This window comes from Micropterus salmoides, unplaced genomic scaffold, assembly GCF_014851395.1.
Source record: "Micropterus salmoides isolate LMB-PRFRI ecotype aquatic unplaced genomic scaffold, ASM1485139v1 Ms_hic_scaffold_4, whole genome shotgun sequence".
NCBI lineage: Eukaryota > Metazoa > Chordata > Actinopteri > Centrarchiformes > Centrarchidae > Micropterus > Micropterus salmoides.
Window position 1 is genome coordinate 31,132,472 of NW_024043372.1, and position 26,350 is coordinate 31,158,821.

The following is a 26,350-nucleotide window of genomic DNA, read 5'->3' on the forward strand; positions in this document are numbered from 1 at the left end:
TCATGCGGACTCTGCTTCTATGCCTGGTTAAAATTCCACATCAAGGCCACCTGAGACCAGATGTCACATTTGCCTGTCTCTGTTAATGAAGACTTTTTATATCAATAAATTGAATAAATGAAGAAGCATGGCTTCTCCTGGTCCTGGGAATCCCATGAGTAACAATTGCTCAATTGAGCCATTTGAATGGAATGGTAATGATGAAAGCTGGGATTTCAATCCTCGTCTCCTCTCTTTCTCTCTATCTATCCTTATCTTTCATTCTCCCTCTTACTTCAGTCCCTCCTGGCAAATAGAATGGCTACTAATCACACTAGAAATAGCAGAGAGAGGCAGATGCGAGGGACTTAACTGACTGACTGTCTCTGTAAGATCAGACCAGACATCAGATAAGTGACCTATTTGTAGCTCTTTGAGAGTGATTTCCTTGATTACTGACAACTGGTGGGATCCTGTGGGACAAGCTATCAGCGTGAGAAGAAAGATGGAGAGGGATGGAGGCAGAGAGACACAGGGAGCAAAAGCAATGGGGAGTTGGGGAAAATTAGATGAAGAATTAGTGTTCTGTTAAACTCCTCGGGGTGACGCAAGACACACAAACAGATTGAGGGAAAGGAACGGAAAGAAATACATTTCCATTTATTGAGCATAGCGGCTGGCTGCCTAATTAGCTCACTGTGAAGTTTCAGTCTGTCCAAATCTCCTTTAATTGATCCAACCCTGTATGATCATCAGTATAAACACTTTGATGCCTACATAAACATGGACTAATTTGCTATTTATTTGATGGAACTCTGTGTTTCATCCATTCAGTCTGACTTATTTCTAGCAATACTACCAAATGAACAAAGCAACATACTGCTATGCAAAGGACAAAGTGTGAAGCTGTAGCTCTTTCCCCGGTGATATTTTGCTTCCAGGAAACAACATCATTCAACCAGGAAGTCATTAAAGGACAGTGTGCTGCAGGCACCCTTGGGATCATTAAGGGTTACTGTGTGCTATGAGCTAATGTCACACAATAATGGCAATCTGTGGTTTACACTCTTTGATAGCCTCTTTTATGTCTCATCCGCGCTTAATGGTTCAGGCCTGTGTTGTAGTCCCTTGGCTTCACACATCTCTTTCTCTCTCTCTCTTCATATTATAGCTCTTTATGGGCTCAGTCACCTCACCTTGCCTTTAGGGCACATCAAACACCTGCCACAGGTTACATCTGGAAACCAGGGGGTCTTTCACTACCACAGATCTATTAACCATAATAACACACTATGAATTTGCAAACACCCACTGATGATCACTTTTTCAATTGATCAAATGCTGGAGGGAAAGTGCCCTCCACTGTAGGTTAAAGTTGTGCAAATGTCACACATGCATACAAAATGGGGGTAGTTAAATTAATCTGGATACACTAGAGGTTTCATGCCTGCAAATAAGCAACAGACAGTTCAACCAGGTCCTGTCCATTTTACCTGCTTTGAAATGAAGTAAAACTCATAATAAAAGCTGCAAGCAGCCTTTGACGGGCCCTCGTGCCGTGGGGTTTGTTGCTGCCATGATGCAGTCAGGTCCTCTACGTGAATCTGAATTTTCATGCGCTTTGGACACCTTATGAAGGCCTTAAACTTCACTTCCTGTCTCCCCTATCTGGTGAGAGCACCTGCTAATTATACACTTCATGGCGAAACATCGATTTTCAATACCACGCCACAGACTCACAGATACCACAACATTTTCATCATCAGTGCCTTTAGATTGCACAGCAAAAAATTGAAAGTCGATCGGATAATTTCTCTAGAAGGACTTTGTTTGTATTGAACCTGTAAATCTGCAAAAATTACCTTTATATTCAAAATAGCCGACATCCTGTTGGGTTTAGGGAATCACTCCCACGGCCTTTTTTGAAGGTCTGGTCATGCCACAGAAATTTCATCCAATTGAGTAAATCATGTCCTGACGGCTGCTTTTTAGGGGGCGCTAGTGAGCCATTTTGCCACGCCTGTGCAAGAAAGCTGTATGACACATACATTTTCTCCATGTTTGAATTTTGTGCAATGTTTGGTGAGTTTTCGAGAAACTTTAGGCCATCAAAAAGAATTCCTAGAATTTCAAAAGGGTACACTCATGTTTCAGGCTCGGGCCCTAATTAGTGCCCTGGATTTGCTATTGCAGTTAACATCTATCAGGGTTAGCAGAGCATTCTCCTCATAGTCTGCTGGATATGTAGCCACTGCACACAGTATTTCACAAGCCAATACACAAGCTAAATTTATACCGACACACAAGCTTACATGTCAATAAACTGGCAAGAGCAGAGAGTCAGTTTAGAAACAGGCATTTGAAATGATTAGCGTCAAATTTAAATTTATTTGGAAAGCTTAAAGATGCTTACACGGCTTGCCCCAATTTACATTGTTTTTCAGTGTCAATGTTTCTTCACTGCAAAAGTGAGCTCTCAAAAACAAGGGAAAAAGCATTAAAATGGGGGTTATATTAGTTAAATTAAGCAAAATTAACTTGAAACAACTGAAATTCTCTAACATAAAAGCCGCCTGGTAAGAAGAAATATCCTGTCAGACAAAAAACATTTGCCTTCAATTAAGATAATTAATCTTACTTAGATTTTAGTTTTTGCAGTGTTTGGTCTTTATAATGGAGGTGGCGAGTGCAATATTAGTATGAACCATAGAAAATAGTTAAGACACAATTAAGAAAATAGGACCCAAGTTGAATAATTTTTTATATAGTTTTCTTTCCTTTTGTCTATCTAAGGGTTTACATTTAATTTAACTGTCTTTTTGGGGGGCTTCTGCTCTAAATGTTAAATGGCTACATTTATAGCACATTTATCCGAAGAGCTTTCCAAAGTTTTTGCCGCTCATTCACCCATTTACGCATGCACACACACACACAAACACACACACACACACACACACACACACCGATGGCAGCTACCACACAATGTGCTGGCCAACCATCAGGAGCAATTCGGGGTTTCAGTATCTTGCCTAATGACACGTTGACACAGGAGCAGGTGGAGATCGAATCGCCAATATTGTGATCAGGGGACAACCAACCTTACCTCCTGAGCCACAGCCACTCCAACAATCTCTAATAATTATGTTCTTCTTCTAATCCTAACCAAATGAAGACATGTTTAATATTATACATTAATGTTGTATATGTGTATAACAGAATAAATAGAGTGAGACAAGCAGCATGAAGTCAGCTATATATATTACTGGGTTAGACAGTAAATGTCACTGATGGCACCACACAGCAGTTGTAACAGTCGGGCTGAGGGATCTAAGAACGTAAATTTGAGGGATGGTTAATAAGCAGTAGATAAATGCAGTAAAGCCAAATTAATGGCTTTTGCATGCTAAGGTGGATTGTGGGAGGAAGTGATACTAAACACCCAGGGCACAGACAGGCTATCACAGAGCCCTTCTGGTGGCCTCTTAGTCACGCTTTAGCTGTTGTAGCTGTCAACCATAATTAAGATAGCGTCAGCCAAATATCTGGATTCCTTTACTGACTGGATGCCTCACATACTCACAAGCCTGCTCTGCTTTCAGACTCTGTCTCCCACTCTGAACTGCCTGTTTACGTAGGCACACAAGCACATAAGACATACCAATATGGTCATTAAGGGGGGATGAAAGCATAATTCAGAATTTTCCAAATTTCAATTCTTTAAGGAGGCAAAGTGCTCAGAGTCAGGATTAGTTTGAGGTATTCTGTCTCACCACCTGATGGTTGATTCAGCACATGGATTCAGTGTACAGCAAGCAGAAAACAATCAAAACAAAGACATTTGACATTTTTAAACAGGGTTTTAGAGATTAACAAATCTAATTTGCTCTCTGATTACTCTTCCCCCTTGAAATGACTCAAATGTCCCTCAAGTAGTAAACATTTCCAGTAATTTCAGCTGCAAGCTCATATGTCTAATTTCTATTTGCTTTACCGCTCCCTTTTACGCCACTGCCTATCGACTTGGGGAATTGGTGCCAAGCAATTTACTGGTTTTAAAATATGCTTTCAGTTTTTTTTTGTATGTTTCCATAGCAGATTCATAGCAGGTCTGGCACCCTAGTGAGTGGTTTTAAAGAAAGAATATGACACTGTCATACTGGAATAGACTATTGATTTTCCTATCTTGAGCAGTGTGACTTCAGTGTCACCACTGGGGTTAAAATATTCAAATCTCACAATAAACCTTGGGATGCTGGAATGACTCCTAACATGAGTCACTGCAAATGGGTGAATTGCTATGTTAAACAGTATTATCAAAAGCATCTGTGCATCTGCAAACTACACAGGCATTCTTGAAAATCGCTGTGTTTGATAATGTCTCATCTTTCCCTGCTGTTATACAGTATCTGTTTTCTCTTTGTTAAACATGAGGGAAATGGCAAAACTACATGCTTTTTAACTTCCTCTTAAATTTCAGTTTTGCATTGCTTTGATCCCTCCTGCTGTGTGCTTGTCACTCTTCAAAGCTGATGTGCCCTGCTTTTGATGGGGAAGAGGAATTCAAATAGTCTGATGGGCCATCCGCACACATTTTCAACAAAATGACAGAGGAGGAAATAGGGAAGCAGAGGATGAAAGAAAAAGAGAGATGGGCTGACAAAATGGAAACAAAATTTCCAATTACGGAAAATGTAGGACCTCAAGTTTTTGCCAGCCTTCAAACTTTCCTTCCTACAAAATACAATAACAACCTTACAAGCAAGAGTGTGCCAATAAAGAGGAGTAAAACCTGTCAGTTTGGTGGCGTCATGAGAAGGCACATGCTTTTAAAAATAGTCACATAGAGGTATGTGAGGGAGAAGCTGGAGAGAGCTCAGGTTTAATATCTTTCAAGTGAGAGCCACTGACAGCCACCGTCACACAGAGTTATCCCTAATACTCATAAAGAACAGCTGCGTATGGGCCCGGCACACAGGCACGCTAGTCCATTATTCATCGGAAAGTGAATGGCAAATGAACCAAGCTCCATGCATCTCTGAAATATGTATTTTTTTGCCATATAAAGCCTCCTTTTCATTTGGTGTTCTCTGCCGTTCTGTCTGTGTTTGTGCTGCCATATCAGTTTGTCTATCTCTTTCTGTCTGTCTTCCTCCTGCGCGCCCTCCTCCCATTTCTCCCATGTGGGAAGGAATCCCTTCAACACAAAGGAGCAAGAGTCGCCACCTGAGGAAGATTTGTCTGCTCTGGTACTGACACTGTTATTCAGCCATTCTTCTCCACTTTCTAACACGGTCAATTTCATTGAATCCTTGCAGTTCCTAAGGTTTCCTGAGGTAATGTTTCTGTGAAGTGGATTTAAAGATAATAGAGTAAGACTCTTTTTTTTTCTTGACAATTTAAGGAAACAAAGCTGAGACCTTTTGGGGGCGATGTTTTTTCTCCCTCCAGAGGAGCTGTTTTAATGTGATGTATAAGAGGAAAAGACAATCCAGTTATAGGTGAGTGTGAAAAGAGGGAAGAAGCTCAGAACAAAACATATGAGAGAGCAGAGGCATTGTCAAACATTACGTCTTTTAATGAGCAGAAAGCATTCTGAATGCCGGCAGCAAATCCAATAAATAACCTTCAAACAAAAGAGTTTGGTGCTCTTTTGAAAAATAGATATAAAGTCTTTGAAAGAGATATTTTTTAAACTAAGCTCATATGGAACAGATATCTGGAGGTTGCTTCTCAACTTTTGACTGTGAACCTTTCTGACGTCTCTCTCTTAAACACGAATACCCTCCAACTCCATCCTGTATGTCATTCACCGTTACCCAGAAGAGAGAAATGAGTCCCACCGCTTTAACATTTTGTATCTGTTCAAAAATAGATTAGATGCTTTCTCAAGCGTACCCGTGCGCATGCACACGCACGACACAGCCTCCACCTCAGACCATTAACTAGACGGAGAAATGAAATGTAGGATTGGAAAAAGGGGCAATTAGAGGGAGAACAAATATTAATGGAAGTTAAGAAGTGACTCACAAACCCAATTATAGCATTAGCCAGGCAATTTAGATGAGCTCTGCTAGAATCCTGTTGAAATGTAACAGCGGTCTCCCTGCATTAACAATGGCATTAATTCCCCAGATTCACAGCGAGGAGAGAAGAATAGGAGCAAATACAGCCATTCTATCTGCCTTATAAAGAGAGACACATTCTCTAATTCTGAGATGGCGACAGAGGCTGACGTTCTTGCACCCCCCCCCCCCCCCCCCCCCAAAAAAAAAGACTGTAGACCCCTGGAGAGTTTCAGCTCGTTAAATAGCACCATTCTCCTGCTCTAACCAAGGCTTCCCAGTACAAGGATGATAGGTAAACCATACTACAGGTCGTCCATGCACAGACAAATGTCCTGCATAATAATTATACCAAGACATGGTTGACTGCTGGAAGGCTGACCAAAGGGAAAGAAAGCAGCATAAAGTGATAGATATGGACAGAGTTATAAATGGAGGGAGGGGGCAGTGAGGAGCCTTCTGCTGCTCTTGCACTTTTCCTCTCCACCTACCGCCATTGTCAAATTGAATCCCTCAACCCAAGTTGCTGCCGCACGTTCCCGTAGGGGACATGCGGCCCTGACAGCCTGGCCAATCAGCAGCACCCTGAGGCAAGTTGAAAGCCCTTCTGGCATGCCTAAGGCTAGCGGGGTCCAACCAATCAGTTAGAGGCCAGGCTTGAAAGGAGGGCCATGCTTGGCTCAGGGAGCTGGTAAGGCTGCCAATGAGAGTCCAGAGGGGAGTTCGAGTGGCTCAGAGGGAGGCTGCCAGAGGGGTCAGAGTGGACGAGGGCAGACTGACAGTTATTTAGTGAGAGGCTGAGCTCTGTGTCACTCACAACAGCACTCAGCCTTTGTACTACTGGGCCGGCTCTAATGGGACTGTCACCTTCTAATTGTCCAACTGGGGATGCTCAGAATGACAAACAGACACACATCCGTACACTCAAATACACAGACAATACTTACAGGAACACACAAATACATAGATACACACACAACACAGAGACACAAGCATAAACCAGCAAACAAAAGGCAGTGTGCACAAATGTTTACACATGAACACTCTTTTCATGCTGCAAGACATTTATGTTTCTGGGAAGACGACTGCATTGACCGGCTCATCCGTTTACAGCAAAGGGCTCGTTTATATAGATTACACATAGTACCTTACATTTTGTGTTATTTACATTTGAATATATTTGGTGAGTACCTCCAATTAAGTTAAATCCAACTCTGTGGCATTTGTGACTTTTATTTATCCCCCATCATTTTAGGCACAACAATTCATGATGATTAATGTATTAGCAAATGTAGAAGACTTTGAAGAATTTACCTGACAAGCTCATAAATGTGAAATTGTCCTACTGTAATTTAAATCTGCATTAACTTATTTTTTGGCCACATGTCACATTTGGCATACATGCAATGCAACAAGCTAATACTACACTGAACAAAATTATAAATGCAACACTTTTGTTTTTGCCCCCATTCATCATGAGCTGAACTCAAAGATCTAAGACTTTCTCTATGTACACAAAAGTGTACATAGAGAAACATATGCCTATTTCTCTCAAATATTGTTCACAAATTCGTCAAAATCTGTTTCCTTTGCCAGGATAATCCATCCACCTCACAGGTGTGGCATATCAAGATGCTGATCAGACAGCATGGGTATTGCACAGGTGTGGCTTAGGCTCAAAAATGTGCAGTTTCACTGTATAGGGGGGTCTGGACACCAGTCAGTATCTGGTGTGACCACCATTTTCCTCATGCAAAGCATGTTTCGAATGAAAATCTTTACGTGAAGTAGAAGCAAATGTCAATGATGGAATATCACAACAGTACCAAATGACAAGAACCGTCGTCATCCTCCAACATTTAAGCATCTGCTAGAGCTGAAAATGGCATCATGCTTTCTGGGCTACTACAACAAGAGGATATGTACTCCAGAAGGAAACAGAGTCAGGTTTAGTATTTGGCAGATCTCTTCTGGTGGACGTGAGATAGACAGTACTTCATGAAAAAGTAAAGTATGTGGAACAAGATTAAAGGAAATTTTATTCCTGGAGACCTCTTTGTTATTGTAGATGATTCAGCAAGAAGCAACTCCTAGATTCTGGGACGCACTCTGATGATCCTGTCAGGAGAGAGGAGAATGAGAGGCATCCTGATTTAAACCAGAGCGAGACATGTCAACAAACTCTGTCTGCTCCTTGAAGCTGAACACTAAACTTACTTTCTATAACAGACAGATGCTGCACATAGACTTGAAAATGAAACTGAGGTGAGATGTAACGAGTAACTGATTATTATGAACCAATGCTTATTGGGTCTATTAATATGAACAGTAATTGCTATGTAATAAGGAATTAGACTTGTTGTTAGAGTAGTTTTGAGTTATTGAAATGGTTATAGTTCATTAAATAAAAATGAATTAAATAAAAATGTGAGAGACCGGGGTTCAACTCCCCACTGTGAACCATCCACCAATGTGTCCCTGAGCAAGACACTTAACCCTTCGTTGCTCCAGAGGCGTGCAACCTCTGACAGGTATAGCAATTGTAAGTCGCTTTGAATAAAAGCATAAGCTAAATGAAAAAATGCAAATGTAAACCTTTCCTGCTGTTAATAGTACTGAGCAGATTTTGACCTCAATTTTACACATATGATGTTGTGTTTGTCATTTGATTTAGTTGTGACTAAATTCTACAATATGTAGCAGACCCCACTACGGTGGCATAGTCATTTGACAGATAATGTGACAAATACTGCTAAGGTAGCACTGTTACAGTAGTGAAGAGTATGGAAACTACCAAAAGATCAAACCACTGCAGCATTTAAAGAGCTTGAACCCAATTAAACTCAACATTTTTGCTGTACCAGAGTCAAACTCCTCATGTTTTGAGATTTTCACATTGTTATCATTTGACAAAACACACAGATATCTTGTAAGTTCTCACATTGATGTCACAATGTTGCCATATTTGAAACTTTTTCCTTGGAGAGGATAAAGTCCCATGTAACCTGGGGTAAGCTCACAACCCCAGATAGCACTTTCCTTATAGAGAGTGCTGACAGTAATATCATTTAATGTGCTACTTCAAGTTAAAGAAAAGGGTGTGCCTGTTGTTTGTCCCATAGTATCCCTTACTGCCTCAGAAGTGAAGGAATATGACTACAAGTTTTCCATCTGGAAAGTGGGCTGGGGGAACATGTAAATGATGTGAAATGTTCTTTTTGGGGGGGGGGTTCTGGTAAGTGGTTTATTTAGATAAATTTGGTCTTGAATAATGTAATACAATGGTGTACATTTTGCTGGCGTACATACTTCATATACCAAACCACATCCCCACACACAAACTAGACACAATGGATGTGATGTACTTCAATGCACAAGGGATGTAATAAAACTGCAGACAAAACAAGCAGATCCAAAAAGCATATCACGAGCTCATTATGAGCTGTAATGAAATACACTGTGCAATATGAGGTTGTAAATAAACTGCCGTGTTTTTCCATTTTGGTACTGAGCTAACAGCATAACAGACATTACAATATCATTGAGCTAACTGGCTCCCACAACCACATATTTTTTTGTGTGTGTGTGTATGTGTGTGTGTAAATCTAGCCAAACAGCCATGTTATCCTTATGTTTCTATAACAATCAAGTTTTCTTTTGTCAAAGTGTGGAAAGTTAATGTGAGTGGTGGGCAAACTTCACCACTTGTTTTTGTTTGAGTGCTTCTGTTTGCTTTTGATAAAATCCCTCTAAATGAGGAGCACCCAGTTTTTCTAACCTGTGACACATTCAACACTACGATGTACAGTATTAACCATGAGTACTACAATGATAGGCTATTCAAAATAATGAGATAAACCAAATCATACTGAGATGCACTTTAATGTGCCGGTTCACCTTTTCACCTGAAGACCTACATTTTTCTACATGAATGTGAATGTATAATAAAGAGTAAATATTTTAGATATCATCACAGTTTCATCTAGCTCCATGGAAAGGGCATACAGTCATGCAGAGAATAAAAGCAACAGCAACCACAGACGGTTCTCTTTAGTCTTTCCCTTGGATGTGGAATCACATAATATTAAAACAAGCGTCTACAATGTGCTCAATTATTTTCAGCTCATATTGTTCCTTTCCTTGTCCTAACTGTGGGTCAGAGAGGGAACTAGTGTTTGAGGCCTGGTAAAATGAAAGGAGGATCTTTTCTCTCCCATATTCAGACTGCTTTCCATCAGTTTTGCCTCATTGGCCCCAGTGTACGTGCTGTAGGAAATGGTTGAGATGAGAATGCCACAAATGGCCTGAAACTAATGTTGGCCTCCCTCACCTCGCAGATTTACAACACTGTCCAAAGACTTTCAATTTTTTCTTTTCTTCTTTTTTCAATCTCAGCCTGTCCCCCTTCCTCCCTTTTCCATCTCCCACCCTCACTGCTTTTCTGCTTTTTTTTTTCCAAAAGGACTATTTCTTGCCATCTACCTCGGTATCAATTTAACTCAAGTTGTTTTTCAAACTCTCCATTTCCACTGCACTTACATCTGTCATGTCAAATAATTTGACAGCAAAGGTTCGGAAGCATATTCCATTTCAGCACAATGGTAACTCAATGGCATCAAAGCTGCACCACTTGTGGTTGAATTCATGACTGAATTGCACATGTCAAGGTGAAATGGCCAGCAGTGGGTATGGTGCACTTGTACAGTATATTGTTGGTGTGTACGTGGGTGTGTGTGTGTGTTTGAGAGAAAGCATTTTTTAAAATTTGTTTTGAGGATGCGAAAGTAGCTTTCAGCTGAACCAGAATATTGCCATCTGAGCTAGAGTGCTGTGATGATGATGGTGGCAATATCAGAATGCTTTGGAAAATAACCTAAATAGCAATATCAATATAATATAACGTCTGGGAAGGAATAAATGAAAGCTTTGTGATAGTATAAATTATTATTCACAATTAAATCAGCAAGGACCTTATTTTATATACAAAACTGGATTTGTCTGGGATAAATCAAATATACAGCATCAGGGCTACATTAACCTCTCATTGTACTCAGTTCTTTCCCCACTCTCACTGAATCAAAGAGAAAACTACCACCGGTCCACACACCTCCTTTGGGCGTGTCATTTGCATCATTTGATGCTTGCAAAGCTGTAATTACACTCTGAGGGTTAATTGGTCTTTTTAAACCTAGTGAACCTGACTGTGTGAAGGCTGGAGTGTAAAAACACGGGCGAATAAAACTCAAAGAGTTTCCACAGCACAGGAGAGCTATTGTGTTCTGAAATCAAGTGCATAAGCTTTAAAGGTTGTTCTTGGCCACTTCTGAGACCTGCAAGATAAAGCACCAAATCCCCCCTGTTCCTCTCCTCAGCTGCCAGTCAGAATGCAGAGTTGTGTTGCAGAGAGTGCCGAGGACAGACAAGCTCAAAGAGCAATGGACAGCATGAGTCACATCCCCCATGGTGCACTGCTTTCAGCTATGACTGAGGCCTAAGACACACCTACACTGTGTTCACATACAATATAATGCAAGCAAGTTGGAAGATGTTCCCTCACACACATATACTGCACATGCGTGCGCACACACACACCTACACTCAAACCATGCAAACACTCACATGGCCACACGCACAAAGGAAGCCCTTAAGGTTGGGGTTTAATCCAACCATCACAAACCTGACATGCGAAAAGGGGATAAAAGAGGGTCCATTTCTCCAGCAGGGCAGCACAATTTGATGCCTCCCCTGACACTCCACGGCCCTGCTGTGTGTGTTTTTGTGCGAGGGTGAGTGTTTCCATGCTTTGGTGGAAAATCTGCCCTCTTGTCGACATATTGGTGAAAGACGATTTCCGTAATCCGGGAGTGTAAGCCTCGCTGTACAAATGGGCGTGAGGGACTTTGTGTGTGTGTGTGTGTGTGTGTGTGTGTGTGTGTGTGTGTGTGTGTGTGTGTGTGTGTGTGTGTGTGTGTGTGTGTGTGTGTCTGTGTGTGTGTGTCAGAAATGCCAGCAGAAAGCTGCACGTCTGTGTGGGTGTCTGATAAGAGGCATAGAGTGAGGAGAGTTTAGAGTATAAGCACAGAACGGAGTTATGATCCCTCCATGGGAAACATGCTTTTGATTTTCCTTATTTTTAACAATCATTGTTATCTACTGGTTGTAATTAAGAAGCTGTTCAGTACATTTTTTTGATTACGAGAACTGTAGAGTTTCAGATTTTTTTTACTGTGAATGGTAGCAGAGTTGCAGGGCATCCTTTGATGTATAAACAATGCATACTTGGAAAATCCATGTTTATCATTAAACTGATATTAGTAAAAGAGGAACGTGTGGTCAGAATATGCCCCACTCATGCATACTTCAGTCTGACCAGTTTTTCACACCTCTTTCTAGAGGCAGCGTGTGTGATATGGTAGAAAAAATAGAAATGGAAAAATAAGATGAGAGACCAAATCCAATATAGGTTGTAAGTCAATTTCACTAAGAATCTGCACATTGGTCATCAAATGTTTTGTTTAATGATTGCTGTGAGCTCAATTGAATTATTCTTTTTATATATTCTGCTTTGGCATTTTCCCTTGTATGATCATTTTCCTGTGGCCTTTAATTCCATAATTTATTGCATAATTCAGAGGGATCCGTCTGTTTGAACCACTTGATTATTATTGACTGACTATACCTTCCCAACGTTCAAGTATTGCAGCCGTGCATGGGGATGGCAGCTCTGGTGATATCTGAGGACCTTGCCAATGCTAATGCTATAAAATTGTAATTATTCTTTTGATTGAGAGACTGAAGTTAATTGAGGCCATGTTGAATTTTTTTCACTTTACTCAAATTTGCATATACACGGCTTTAAATCTGACAAAAAGAGTGTGTGTGCATTATTTCTTTCAGTCATGAATCTATATGTATCTGGCTCCTGGTGACTGAGTTAAAATACATACCATGTAACCGTTACATTAATGGTGTGACTTAGGCCAGGAACCTTTGTTGCATGCATGTTTCCTGTTTCTTTATACTGTCATACTGTCAAATGAAGGCAAATTTGAATTAAACTTCTTTCAAAAACCCCAAACTGAATAAGTGAGCAGAGGAGTAGTAGTATCTTTGTGTGCCCAGTATTTAACATGCTTTGCCAAACTTTGTATGCAACTTTATTATTGTAAGGTAATGCATACTAGGGCCTCTACTGAAAAACTAAAATTAACTGAAAAAATTAGTAACAAATCATATAACTATGCTGTTAAACTGCTTTGTTTGTTTGCCTAATTCTGACCAAATTCCTTTAACAAACATTAATCTCCAAAAATTTTTTGGATACCCAAACTCAGAACAATATACTATAGATGTCAAGATCACCCATCAATTTAAAGTGCTATAGTCTACAAAGAAATGTAGTGTGATAATCCACCAGCTATATTAACAGGTGTAGAAACGCCTGTGAGAGAATACTCATGGGTAATCCTTGGATCTATTCTTCTGAGACCAAACATGAAGTGGGTATTTATGTGCTTTCCAAGCAAGGATTTTTTTCCTACTTGTCTGTGGTGCCCAGAGGCACCGCAGACAAATCACCTGGCATCATGACTTAAATCAGAAACAAGAGCAGCGCTTTTAGCCTGCTGGGCGTGCTTGATAGAAAATACCAGAATGTTGAGTCTCTTGGCCTCATGGTGATTGTAAAATCTATTACTGTATATCCCCCACTTTTTTGTCATGCCAGGCCTGAATAAGTACTTAGAAACAATATACGGGTTGGCTACCTTTCTTTGAATCTTAGCTTTTCTCTGCATAGACAAGCTATTTTAAAGTTTTGTAGTGCACCAAAGACCTTCTGCATCAGGAAAAGATGTGTGGTGTTTTCTGAAACATAAAAACTGTCACTCACTCTGACAAGCATGTGAGGGAAGGGTCCTCGGGAGTTTTCAGGCACATTGATAGGCGGGATGACCCAGTCTCTCTTCTGTCGCCTCAGCCCATTGGCAGAGGAGCTCCTCTGATGTTTTCGAGGAAACTTGATAACTCTGGGTTGGGAGTCCCAGCCTCTTGACAGCATTTCTTCAACCTGAAAAGAAAACGCCCAAACATATTATATCATGCTGCATTTCTCATTGAATAACTTGTGCATGTTATCATTTGAAGAATGCTTTGTTGCCACGACAAGTTGAAAGATGAATCTATAAAGTGTTGTAAAATGACAAGTTGTACCCTCTCCTAAAATACTGGGTGTCACGCTAACAATAAACCCATTTTGGGAGAGTGACACACAGGCAAGTAAGTATAAATAAATATTTTTCTGAATGCTTCGGCATCACAATTCATGAGGCCCTTGGCAAGACACACTCAGCCTGCCCAAGCCCTGTGCTTCTGCTTTAGAAAGCAAGACCTCCCCCAGGCTACATGGCTGGGTTTTGTCCACCGAGGTGCTGTGCTTTGTCTGCATCCCTTCACACATTTTTCAGGCAGACAACATTATTCCCGCCCGTCCCTGTCCTCTCTGTCCCTGCTGAAGACAAAAAACAATGTGACATCACCCTGACAGAAGCCTATCATCAGATAAAACAGGTATTGTTGAAATAAACAGTGTAATAACGAGGGGAGCAGAGGAGAGAAACAGGAGGCCGCCCTGCAGTTTCATCCATGCAGCAAGCATTTAGAAAACGAGAAACTCAAAATGTCACACACAACTGGTGAGATATCTGTTTATTAAAACACACTTTCATTAAAACTGTGTGTAGACCATCCTGAGTCCAGAATCAGTACCTGAGTTGTTTGGATATGGGTACTACTTCTTTTTTTATGTTGAGGTACCTTTGAATATCATACAAGACCATGGTATTATAGGCCACTCCTATGTAGGAATGTATGGGTGTATACAACTGTAATGACTTCCCTCTAGGTTTAGCCGCAGAGAGGAGATTGTGGTTTTACTCAGCTTGCCTGGTGAAATAAGGGTTAGAAGAGTGTTTCTTCCCCAATCCTCTATGGTGTCCTCTGTGTGAGATGGTTGTATTGCTGTAATCCACCTAATCCTATTGTTGTCTCTGTGCCCTGCACACACACACACACACACATATACACCCACTCATTCATTGGCAGTATGCCCCTGTCACCTGAAGCACAGCGGAAATCCGCCTGCTCTTCCCACCTGGAACACAGTCATACAGGCAAAGACACACGTGTGCACACGAGCAACCACAGACACATTGCCATGTTGCCACGTTACACAGACCAGCAGCTCATCCTATCAATATACACCTGGTTTGGCGAGTGTGAGCTACACCTGAGCAAACGCAGTGTATATTTTCCATCTTTTGTTTAAACTCTTAACACATTCACGGCTCAAAGGATTGGACCGCAAGCGCGGTGCAGACCACTGGACAGCCAGGGCGGAGGGTTTAGCTGGGCAGGAGCTTGACGTAGAGGGAGCGTAGCGACCGGGAGAATGGTTAGAGGACAGAAAGAACGAGGGGACCAGATGTGTTTCCCAGATAAGATAACTCTCGTTCCAGCTCCACTCATCCAAAACACTCACAGGTACCAACTGGCGCAGGGGATGCAGGGGGCTGCCAGCCCCCTCCATGGGCGGCAGGTAGAATTAGTCTCTGTCTGTGAATGTGTGTGTGTTTCTGTGTGTATATTTGCTCATCTGAAACAAACAAAAAACACGGGAAAACAAACAAGCATGTAAAAAAAAAAGGCAATGATGGATAAACACTCTCTCTGGCAGATGATGATGAATCATCAGGACTGTCTATGGTCATATGCATGATGTCAGTGCATATGGACAGTTATAACATACAGTATATAACACCACGACACTGCTCTTCCTCATCTATGCTCAGTCCTGTGTGCTGCTACCCTGATAAAGTCTTTATCAGCCTTTCTGGCTACTACCAGAAAAACACAATGAATAGTTGCTCTATACGCCAATCAGGCCGCTGATGAAGGCAGCCCATCAGGCCTGACAATAAGAAGGTTGAAGCATCCAATTGGTCAGGCCCCAACATTCCTCTGGAACTGAAGAAGAGAGACAGTCGGGCAGAGAGACCAACACGGAGACAGACAATGAAAGGGAGACGTCCTTTATTGTAAGTGTGCTTGTGGATGATATCAGCGCATTGGCTGCATGTGACATGTCACTTTCAAACAGCATGGCAGATGACAGACTGTTGGCACTGTGACAATACCAGAATTACAAAGGGAAGAAATGGCTTTCTATGAGCCACACGAAGCTAGGTGCTTATTAGCGGGGGTTTTTCTGTCTGAATGTGTGTGTATGAATAGTCATGCCTGCATGCACATATGGGAATTCATGTGCGCTGGCCTTGATGCAAGCATGTGTGCACACGTACAAATGTGTAAAAATAATGCATGAACATATGTGCGGGTGTATGTGTTTGTGTATGTGCATGACAAGGAGTCAGTTAGTGTGTCCTGATGCGCCCGGGGCTCCTGAAACCCAGAGGCAGCCAGGGCCAGCTGGCAGCTCTCTCCTCTCAGGCAGCCTGCACATTGCTGGGGCATTCTTTAGGCCTGCAGCCCCCGAGCCCTGGAACTGACATCTGGAGGTTATCAGTCTGACAAACAGGCAGAACAATACAATAAGAGTGTGTGCTCATTGCCCATTTTCTGTTCAGTGTGGCTCTGAAAACATTTTATTCAGGTCTTTTGATGTTATTTTTTAAGTCTTTGGTGCTGCAGTTCCCTTTGCTGGTTCACTATGATACAAAAAGAGATCAGAGTGCGAGTCTTCAGTAAAGAGAATGTTCTCCCACGAGATACTCTCTAAAAACTAAAGTGAAGAAATAAAACATTTAAATCTAACTTTGAATAAAAAAAAGTATTAAATCCATGGCTCTTATTTGCCTGTTGAGACTTGCAGCTTTCCAGTGTGGATTGTCAACATAATCAGGCTATAATCACAAAGTTAAAGCACACAGCAAATGCACAACCATCCAACCCTGCCGGTGTTGCTTTTCAATGACCAGTGGACCCCAGGGTCCTACGTTCCACCCTGCTGCCGACTTTCGCTGTAATCTACCTTGAACAGGTGAGACTATCTGGGGAGAGTGTGGTAAAAATGCTAATCAAATAAGCACTAAAACCCGCTTCGGCAACCAGTCGACTCCAAATCCAGTGGTGCATAACTGATGGGCTCTAAGCTGGTGGAGAAGGCAAACCAACGTGCCATGAAATCAGTACGAGTTGGAGAGCACTCAACGAGCCCTACCTGTGTGAGGTGCGATAGCCTGAGTACATAAACACAGCGAAAAGGGCTCTCAGGCCAAAGATGCTCTACACTTCAACTGCTGTGGTATTGCACACTGGAAAATTAAATACTAAAATGAACTGGTTGAACATGGAGCACATTCCAAGTATGCTAATTTCAGCTACTAAAACAGTACAGTGAGAAACTAAGCCAGTTATTAAAAGCAAATCAATGCACTCTCACTGGTGCTATACAACAAAGCAAGCATAAGAGAAGAATGCCACAGTATTCTGTATTGAAGCCAATTCATCTGAGTAGAGATGAACCAAGCACACAATTTGTTACACAGTATCTCTCTCTACACATTATCTGTCTCTACACAAAGCCGGTGAACTAAAATGAGTTGTTATTTGAGCTGTCTGTCTTTTAATCGCCAATTGGAAGAAAGGGATATCCTGAGCTGTTTATATTCTCTGCTGCCGTTGCCATGTTGATTCCGCAGAGATAGGTTGCGGTTAGGTGATGCGATTATGATAACCTTTCTTCTAAAATAACTATTGACTTTCAGAACAAAGGGATGGGCTCAGATAACAACTACTCACCTCCATGTGTATTTACTGAATTAGAAAAGAAAATGGGCTACACAGTTCAAAACCACTGCAATGCACTGATACCACTCGTAAGCTTTAACTTAATTTCCCAGAAATCATGTGAAGTCATAGCACTAAGCTGCACACAGAACACTCCTGTTAACTGACTTACTGACTTCACTAGTTTATAATACTATGTATCAAAGGATAACCAATATGGGGCAGTTTAGCTTCCTAGCTCACTGCTGCTTACAGTAGAAAACAGCAGCATTTTACTGTTGGTAGGCTACCTCTGACTGAAAAAGTTTCCAAACTCAAAAGTTCCTTTTGACAAACAAGGAAAATGTACAGCATCTCAGTTAGAGAAGATGGGACTCCCTTCTCTATTTGTGCCACAGATACACATTTAATCCAAGTGAAATTACATACGTAAACATTTGTGGCTACGCAGAAACGGACAGTGTAATTGGAGCTTTAGAGTGGACTGCATGGCGATGTTGGTCTGTTGTGCGGTCGACCACTTTGTCCCACACATTAATATCCCAATAACTATTTGATAGATTGCCAAGCCATTTTGTACAGACATACTGTCCATGGTCTACAGACTTTTCCCCTTGCGGAACAATTAAGTTTACATTTGTACTTTTGAGTGAACTGTCTTGATAGGACAGATTGAAATAGAATTTAGTACAGACATTTACCCCTGAGAAAGATGATTTACCAACACTATGATATTCCTTGTACTGTGTGTTTAGCAAATAATAGAATGCTACCATTTTAAACTCAGATGGTAAACATGCTAAACAACACCTGCAAAACTTTAGCAGAGTAACTGTGAGAATTTTAGCATGCAGATGTTAGCATTTAACCTAAAGCACCAATGTGCCACAACTTTAGTGTAGCTGTGGTTTTAGGTAATAATGTTGTAATTATGTGTTTCTGTTTCTGACTTATTAGTGCTTTTCCTTCTTCAATTGCACAGACTTTCGAACTGAAGGTGAGAGGCAGGGAAGGCAGCAAGAGAAAGCAGCACTGGCAGGGAACAAGATGTCCAGGGAAACTCAACCCCATGACCTCACCCACAGAGTCAGAGCCTTGTCTGCAGGGCTGTTTGACACTGCTGCAGGTTACAGATTCAAACCAGAATCTGCTACTTCATATGGACTGATCTTCTGCCTCATCCATGAATGAAAAGAATATCCACCAATATGCTGCATTCCCTCATTCATACTGAACAAAGGTTTGCGGCATAATTCCGCAACCGCGTGTGCTTTCACACAGCGATACGGCTTTCTGGAACGAGAGGCGTGACTATAGACAGAAAAAGATTGTGACGCGTAACACAACACCGGCATTCCAGCTGTGGCTTTTCACACAGACATTGTTCTGGCTCTGAGCTGGATCAAATCTGACCCCCCTTTCTGGTTCTGTACCTTATTACCTTTCAAACTAACTGTATTTTAATAATATTTTTTATGTTTGCACTCCCAATTAAACAAGTATTTATTTGTATTTCTCCACAGGGCAAAATTCTACTGAAGCATTAGCACCTATTTATAGGATCTGAGAAAAGAGTGACATGTACACATGTAAACACTGTTATACCAAAAATGCATACTGTACTGTGCGTAAAAAAGCTGTTCTTCAAATTTCCTTGTGATTAGAGAAAACACATTTATTTCTTGTTCAATTATTGAATCTTTCTCTAGCTCTACTATGTGGGGAACATAATTATACGCTGAAACTACATCACCTGTTCCTCGCAGTCTCCGCCAGAGTGGAACATTAGCTCAATCAATGTCAATTATTTCCCAGTCTCCATTATTGCACTGCCAGGAGTGGGCAGAATTTTAATCCCAACACTGCAATTGCTTAGCTACGTGAGTCTTGGGCTTTTTGTCATGATTAGAAACATGACTGAACATTAAGCCCAATGGCGTTCAACAAGTAGTGCAGGAAAAATTATAATGGTTTTTTCACACAACATAGTGCAGCCCGATAGTGGAAGTGAGTAACAGTGGCTATACATTTGGCCCTGTGTTACAGTCTCTGTTAGCTAATACAGCCTTGGTAGCAAATAGGACCATGTCTCTACTTGTCACCTACAGAGAAGCACTGCATCTTCACTGCTGTGCACGCACTGTTCTCAAATCTTTCCTTATAGACAGCTGTAAACACTAAGACTGTGGTGTGTAAAGGAGGGTGTGTACTTGCAGGGCCAGAGAAACACAGGGAAATCTGTGTAATGGTTACGATCATTAGAAGTACGCATCATTGCATTTTACCCAGTTCATATTTTAGAGCCTTAACAGGGAGATGATTAACATTTTCTCCAATAAACAATGACGAATATCAGAATTAGAAAACAACTTGAGCAGAGAGCACATTAACCCGACAACAGCAAATGTTTTTCTATCCCTTATGAAATTTATTTCTAAATGTTTCCAACATTGTTATTTACTGATGAAAAAGAGAAAAAACTGTCTGTTAAGCAATTTGTGAGATTTATTAGCATCACACCAGTTCAAAAATTGAACCAGCTATCGGAGAGTGAAAAAAACTAAACTACAAATGTAGCAGTATAAAATTATCTCATCACATCACATCAGAAACTTAAGCAACTATATCCACCAATGGGTTTTGGACAGAGGACAAGTTAGGGTTAGATGGGAAACATCCAGTTTATATTTGCCAGTATGTAGTGCAAATGAATTATTTGATAGCTGTTTAAATTAGCAGGTTTGAGCAAGAGGAAACTATTGTAGTGGTCCCATCAGTGTTCCCTTGTTCTCGGTTACCTTTGTCAGGGCTAAAGGATGAGGATGCCCAGCCAGGGCTAGCTTAACGGTGGTCTCCCAGATGTGTGGGTCATGGAGCCCCCGGGCCGTCACCATGAACTGTACAGGCTCTGACAGGTTTGCCAGATCCTGCTCAGCATACACGGTCCCATCAGGCCTCACGCTGAAGTTGGGGTCGTTGCTGACAAAGCCCACCTCTCTGCTGCGCTGGCAATCCTCGAACTTCACTGCAGAGACAGACAAAAAGGAGAGGGGGTACAGAATTAGAGAGCAGCACAGTGAGATTTAGTCCATTAGGTGTTTGCAAATCCTTGACACATCTGGCAGGCTTAAGATTAACCTGCATCCATCAAGACATATCTTGAAATATCTCATCCCTTCTGCTGTCACTTTTGATTCCCCGCTTTGACGTCTTTGGCAAAACAAACTGCTTATCTGTTTCTGAACCGGAATACACGGGGGGTGAATCAAATTCTTTTTCATATCATTCTTTTCCCAAACCAGAGGGATAGCAACTAAACTCAAAACAGCAGTTCCCTCAGCTTCTCTAGGGAAAGCATGAAGAGAAGGTCTAAAGCACATTAGGCTGACTGGGCTGATTGTGCACCATGTGCTTGGCAGCAAATCATGGAGCACAGTCTTGAATGACATTTAGAGGGTTTTGCCTGACTGAGACAAAAGAAAGGGAGCTGTGAGGAATCTTGTGTTTGCTCACACACAAACCATATTGCGATTCCTGTTTTGAGAGTAATTTCTCTTTCCACAGTAATGTACCATAAGTGTCTGGATGCGCAGTATGGGAGGATGGTTTGGGTATAGGGGGTGTTATGCAGTCTTTCCACTCCACATGTGAGTAAAAGGTTGGGACAGATCACAGAGGGACAGGCAGAGAGATTGTTAGGCGATGGACTGTGTAGATTCTCCAGTGACAGCTGACATGAATATACCATTAAACCACAGAAAACCACAGGAGCAACCAAAGACACGACTATGTGGAAAGCCCTTTTCATGCTATTCATAGTTTTCACGTGATGTCACATTCCAAGGAAAACGCTCTCTTGTAGGGCAAAAAAGACGTTATTTTCCACTGCCTGCCAACCAGGTTGCATGGTACACTGTTACTTTGAGTTTGTTACTTTTGCGTTTCAAAAATGCTGGATGTTTGTTGTGGTTTTGGATGCACTAATTGAGGAGGAGACAAGCCTGGGCTGTTAGGTGAGGGATTCCCTACAAGGTAAACGTAAACATTACCGCAGTCGAGTGGCGGCAGGGACCTGGCGGTTTTTAACGGTAGAAATGCAGCAGCGGATGCTGTAATGTTTTATGGATCGGATATGCCCAACACTTGCAGTTTGTATTCATACCTTTCTTTTTCTTAAGTTGAAAGGTGATCCAAATAAAATTTGACTGCTTTTGCAGCATCTCTAAGGGGGAGTCGTGCTGTGAGCCACTATGTTGGTCTGTTGTTTTGCCCTCCAGGTCACCGTGCATCGTCATGTGACTGAAAACTATTAATTGCGAAATTTAATCAACACCCACTGCATCATTTCACCATGATTCATAGCATGATGCAATGGCATGAACGCAGAGAAGAACTGATTATTATTTTCAACATGTCTATTATGTTAACACACACAAACACACACATGCACACCATCCTCAAGTTGAAATGCATGTGCTCTGATCTTATCTCATAAACTCTAGCTGCTGATAACAAGACAAATTGATTTCATAAATCACACAGGGAACAAACAGATCGCCTGCTATGGCATGCTATGGCAGTGTGATTTTTCCAAAAATCCACTGTGAAATATTCTGCACGGCAAGCTTTTTATCAAGCCATCTATTTAATTTATCGCCCAGCTTCCTGTCAAAAGCAGCTCCCAAACAACAGGCTAATAAAGCATGAGATCTCCTCGGCCACTGCAGCTTAGCATCACACAAATGAGGCTGCTTGTTTTCAACCTCTGAGTAATTGCGTGCGTAATGGGACTGATGGTAAACACAGTTTTGACAATGTGTGCATCTGTCTAGGTTGGCAAATGCAATCCATATTTTCATTAAAATAAATACAGCCCAGTGGAGAACGTCTTTATGTGAGTGATAAGCTTTGTCTTACTTTTGCCATCATGGATCATTTATAAAGGGAGAGCGATATAACATAAAGTTGAGACAATATGACACCAACCTGCTTGAATTGTCCACAGATGAATTGTGATGGCAGGCATGTATTATGTAAATGACTTCAATTAACTTGAACTGAGCAGGCTAATTGTTGTCACTTAGACAGGCCTCTTGTGGTGCAGCTGGAGAATCGAGGCTTAAGGACACACGCACTGCTTATGATTGTGTGTGTGTTCCTTTTTGTGTGTGCAATTGCGTAGGAGTAAGTTCAAAGTACAGCCAGTCTGAGAATGTCTGTCCTCAGCTGGTGCATATATTAATTTCGATGTTAATTCTACAATAAAACCAGCGAGGTCGCAGAGGTTCTGTCTATAGCCTTGCGTGCTGTGGTTGTGCCAGTTGGCATGGGAACACACATGTGGTCTGTGAGGTATTGCCATTGTAAGAGGAGTGTCTTTGATTCTTTGTAAGGGCACAGGGCCACCTCTCAGTTTACCATTGCCGCCTACTGCTGTATAACCGTGAGAGGCCGGTACCATGACCCTTAATCCAAACACATCTACTTAGTGTGAAGATATTCATAAATGCTTGCTATTCATTAAAAATCCTGTTTGTTCATCAGGTCGTGGGATCTGATCTGCCACGCTGTTAAATGGAGATGAAAGCGGCAGAAAGAGACAACGAACTAGATACTGGTAGAGAAACTATGAGTATGTATGTCTGAGAGAAAGAGGGAGATGGTAAGATAAAAGGAGAAGGCGGGAGACGAAGATACTGTAGCACACAGAAACAAAAGAGATAGAGCTACATTACATTATATATAAAATAAACCGTAATTGGTACAATTTTCTCAGCCTTCAAAAAATTCAAAACTTTAGTTTTAATACAAGAAGAGCTAATATGCAAACATAGCAATGCCGATTATTCATAGCTGTCACATCATAATGGAAACAGAATGAAATGAAAACTAACACTGTTGATAACTAATCTGTGCTTATTTATTGTTCTCCGGGGCATGTAATTCGTTTTGTCATCTTACGCTTGGCAAACTACGGCATCCCTTTGTATGAAAAATTTAACTTGAAATGAATAAACGAAGATGAGGCTTCAGGGCGTTTTCTAAGCTGACGGCCCTGAAGGTCAGTAAACCCACAGTCCTCTGTCAATAAATAAAAGATCACATACATATTTTACTGCAGGTTCAATAATTGCTGCCACTAGACTTAACTTAATCATCTAGTCAACTTATCTGGAGCAAAAGGACTGAATGGAAGAGACAGAGGAATGGGCTGAGTTCAGGTCTGGCCTTTGGGAAAGCTAATGACATTCACTGTGTCTATCTACACACGCACTACATATAGTTACTTAACAATGTGATGCTTTGCGTGATTCTGTATGTATTTATAAAACACATTTTTTGTTGAAATACAGTCTGTCAGTCTCCATCCATGCTCAGTTCCGATGATAAAATCACACACCAACCCAAGGACATCGGACTTTGCTGTTATCTGCATACAGCTCTACTCACCAGCCATTCTTCTATGAACAGTTAAGGGTTAAGTGTGTCAGTGTGTGGTGGTCACTGAGCTGAAATGGTCTGAACATATTGGTCATTTCAAGAACACTAAGCTAATAGAACCAATCAACATCATGTCAGAGCCACATCAAAATTAGTTTCTCTCAGTGAGTTTCGATGGATTCACTTGGTGGCCTTTTTGACCCAGCATGCATCTCCCTGACAGGGTGAAGACTGTCAGGAAAACTCACTGTGTTAAATTTTTCATGGCCTCCTGCCTCAAGGATGAAGATTGGAGGCATTTCTGAACATACTGCGTGCAAACAACAGGGACCGAAATGTGAATTTATGCGTTGAAATGACTATATAATCTTTGTATTGTACTATATAATACACATTGGATTCTGACAATCAAAAAAACAGAATAGAAAGTATAAAGTAGGGTCAATTTTGTGCCTTGCTGGTTATGGTGACAGCCCTCTGACATAAAGATCTACAGTGTCAATTGCTTTCTTTGTCTATGTGTATAAACGTGTGTCCCTGTACTTTGCCTACGTATCCTGAAGTTGATGATGAAAACATCAGGGTTTTAAACTACCAGCTCCAGTGTGTATGAGTTTGTGTAGCCTAGACATGTGCAAATGAGTGTGTGCATTGCAGGGTGTTGGCTTGCCTCTGCATCCCTGTGTAAGCTGCTTTGACTGTTTGTGAGTGTGCATGTATTGCGTGAGTGCACGCACGCTCCTGTGTGTATGTGTTTCTGTGTGCCAGAGTGTGTCCTGTATATTTTAGTGCATGCTGCCATCCACAGCGGTGTTTGGCAGGCTGCTGAGGCTGGTGTCATTCTGCTCGGCTGCTCTTCTCTGGCCTCGTACGGCAGAGAACATGCTGTCCAACAGAGCGGCTAGCGCGGCACAGACGTGGCTAAAACAGAGCGGGCAAGCAGCCGTGACCGCCGAATACCAAGTCCTCTACACACACATTGACATGCATGCACGCACACAAACACACACACACACACACACACACACACAGGAAGTGAGATACGCTTATGCTCTTTGTCTCTGTGCTTGTAGATCCACGACAATACCCTAGAGGAGGCCAAAACAACCCTTGTATTTTTTGTACATTACATGTGCATAATGTAGTTGGCAGGTAGTAACTGCTGCTTTGTGAATCCACATGGAGCATGCCTCTCTCATCTCTCTGCACCCGCCTACACCATGTTCACCTGTCAACTGTGCACGCCTCCCCTCTCCTCCATGGCTTTCTCTCTTCTTAACATCACCATCTCCTCCAGCCTTCCCTGTTACCCAGCGTCATAGCTGCCCGTCCTTCATACCTCTTACTGTCCTAATTTCATCCTTTTTAACCCACCACCTGTCCTCATCAAATATCCTCTCTTCCTCCTCCTCTCATATTACCTGCAGACTGAGGCCCTTTCTCCCTGATGCAAACCAGGACAGCCAGTCTGGGCTAAAGGCCCAGCCAGACATAAAAATGGGCACCCTGGTGGGTCAGTTGTTACAACTATTAAAGTGAGCTGAAAGAATGGCACAAAAAGAGCTAAAAGTGCACAAAAAGACATGGTCAAGATCATGTCAGTCTGATTTGAACATTTACACACTTGTTAGCTGGTTGTAGAAGTGATTATGTGATTTAACAGATAATTTTTAAGACTTAGGTGGATCTTTTTATAGACCTGCTTTTATGTAACAACCTTTATTACTGTTCTTAGCCTCCCTTTTATGATTTTTGCTTTTATTCTGCATGTCTCACCTTGTATTTATTGTTTCGAGTGCAGATTTGATCTGTGTTTTAATGAGTTGCAAAGTGCTATGTTTTTGTGATTTGAAATGTCTATAAATAAAGATTGTGATATTAGCTGCAACTGCTAAAAGTAGATGTGCATTACTGGGTTGGTATCCCCCTGTATGCAGTTGACACAGTTGTAAAGAAAAGTTTAAGTCAAAAGTCTCACTGTGGCATAACTGACAGAGAGTCAGGTACACCACGGGTGGAGCTGATAAATAGATCCAGACTGAGCATATGGAGCTCTTTTTGTT

The 26,350-nt window shown here is 41.5% G+C and overlaps 1 pseudogene; it reads right to left on the bottom strand.

Annotated features, from left to right (window-relative positions):
- The window catches only part of LOC119885478, a 192,948-nt pseudogene that overhangs the window by 49,177 nt on the left and 117,421 nt on the right, over window positions 1-26,350 (bottom strand).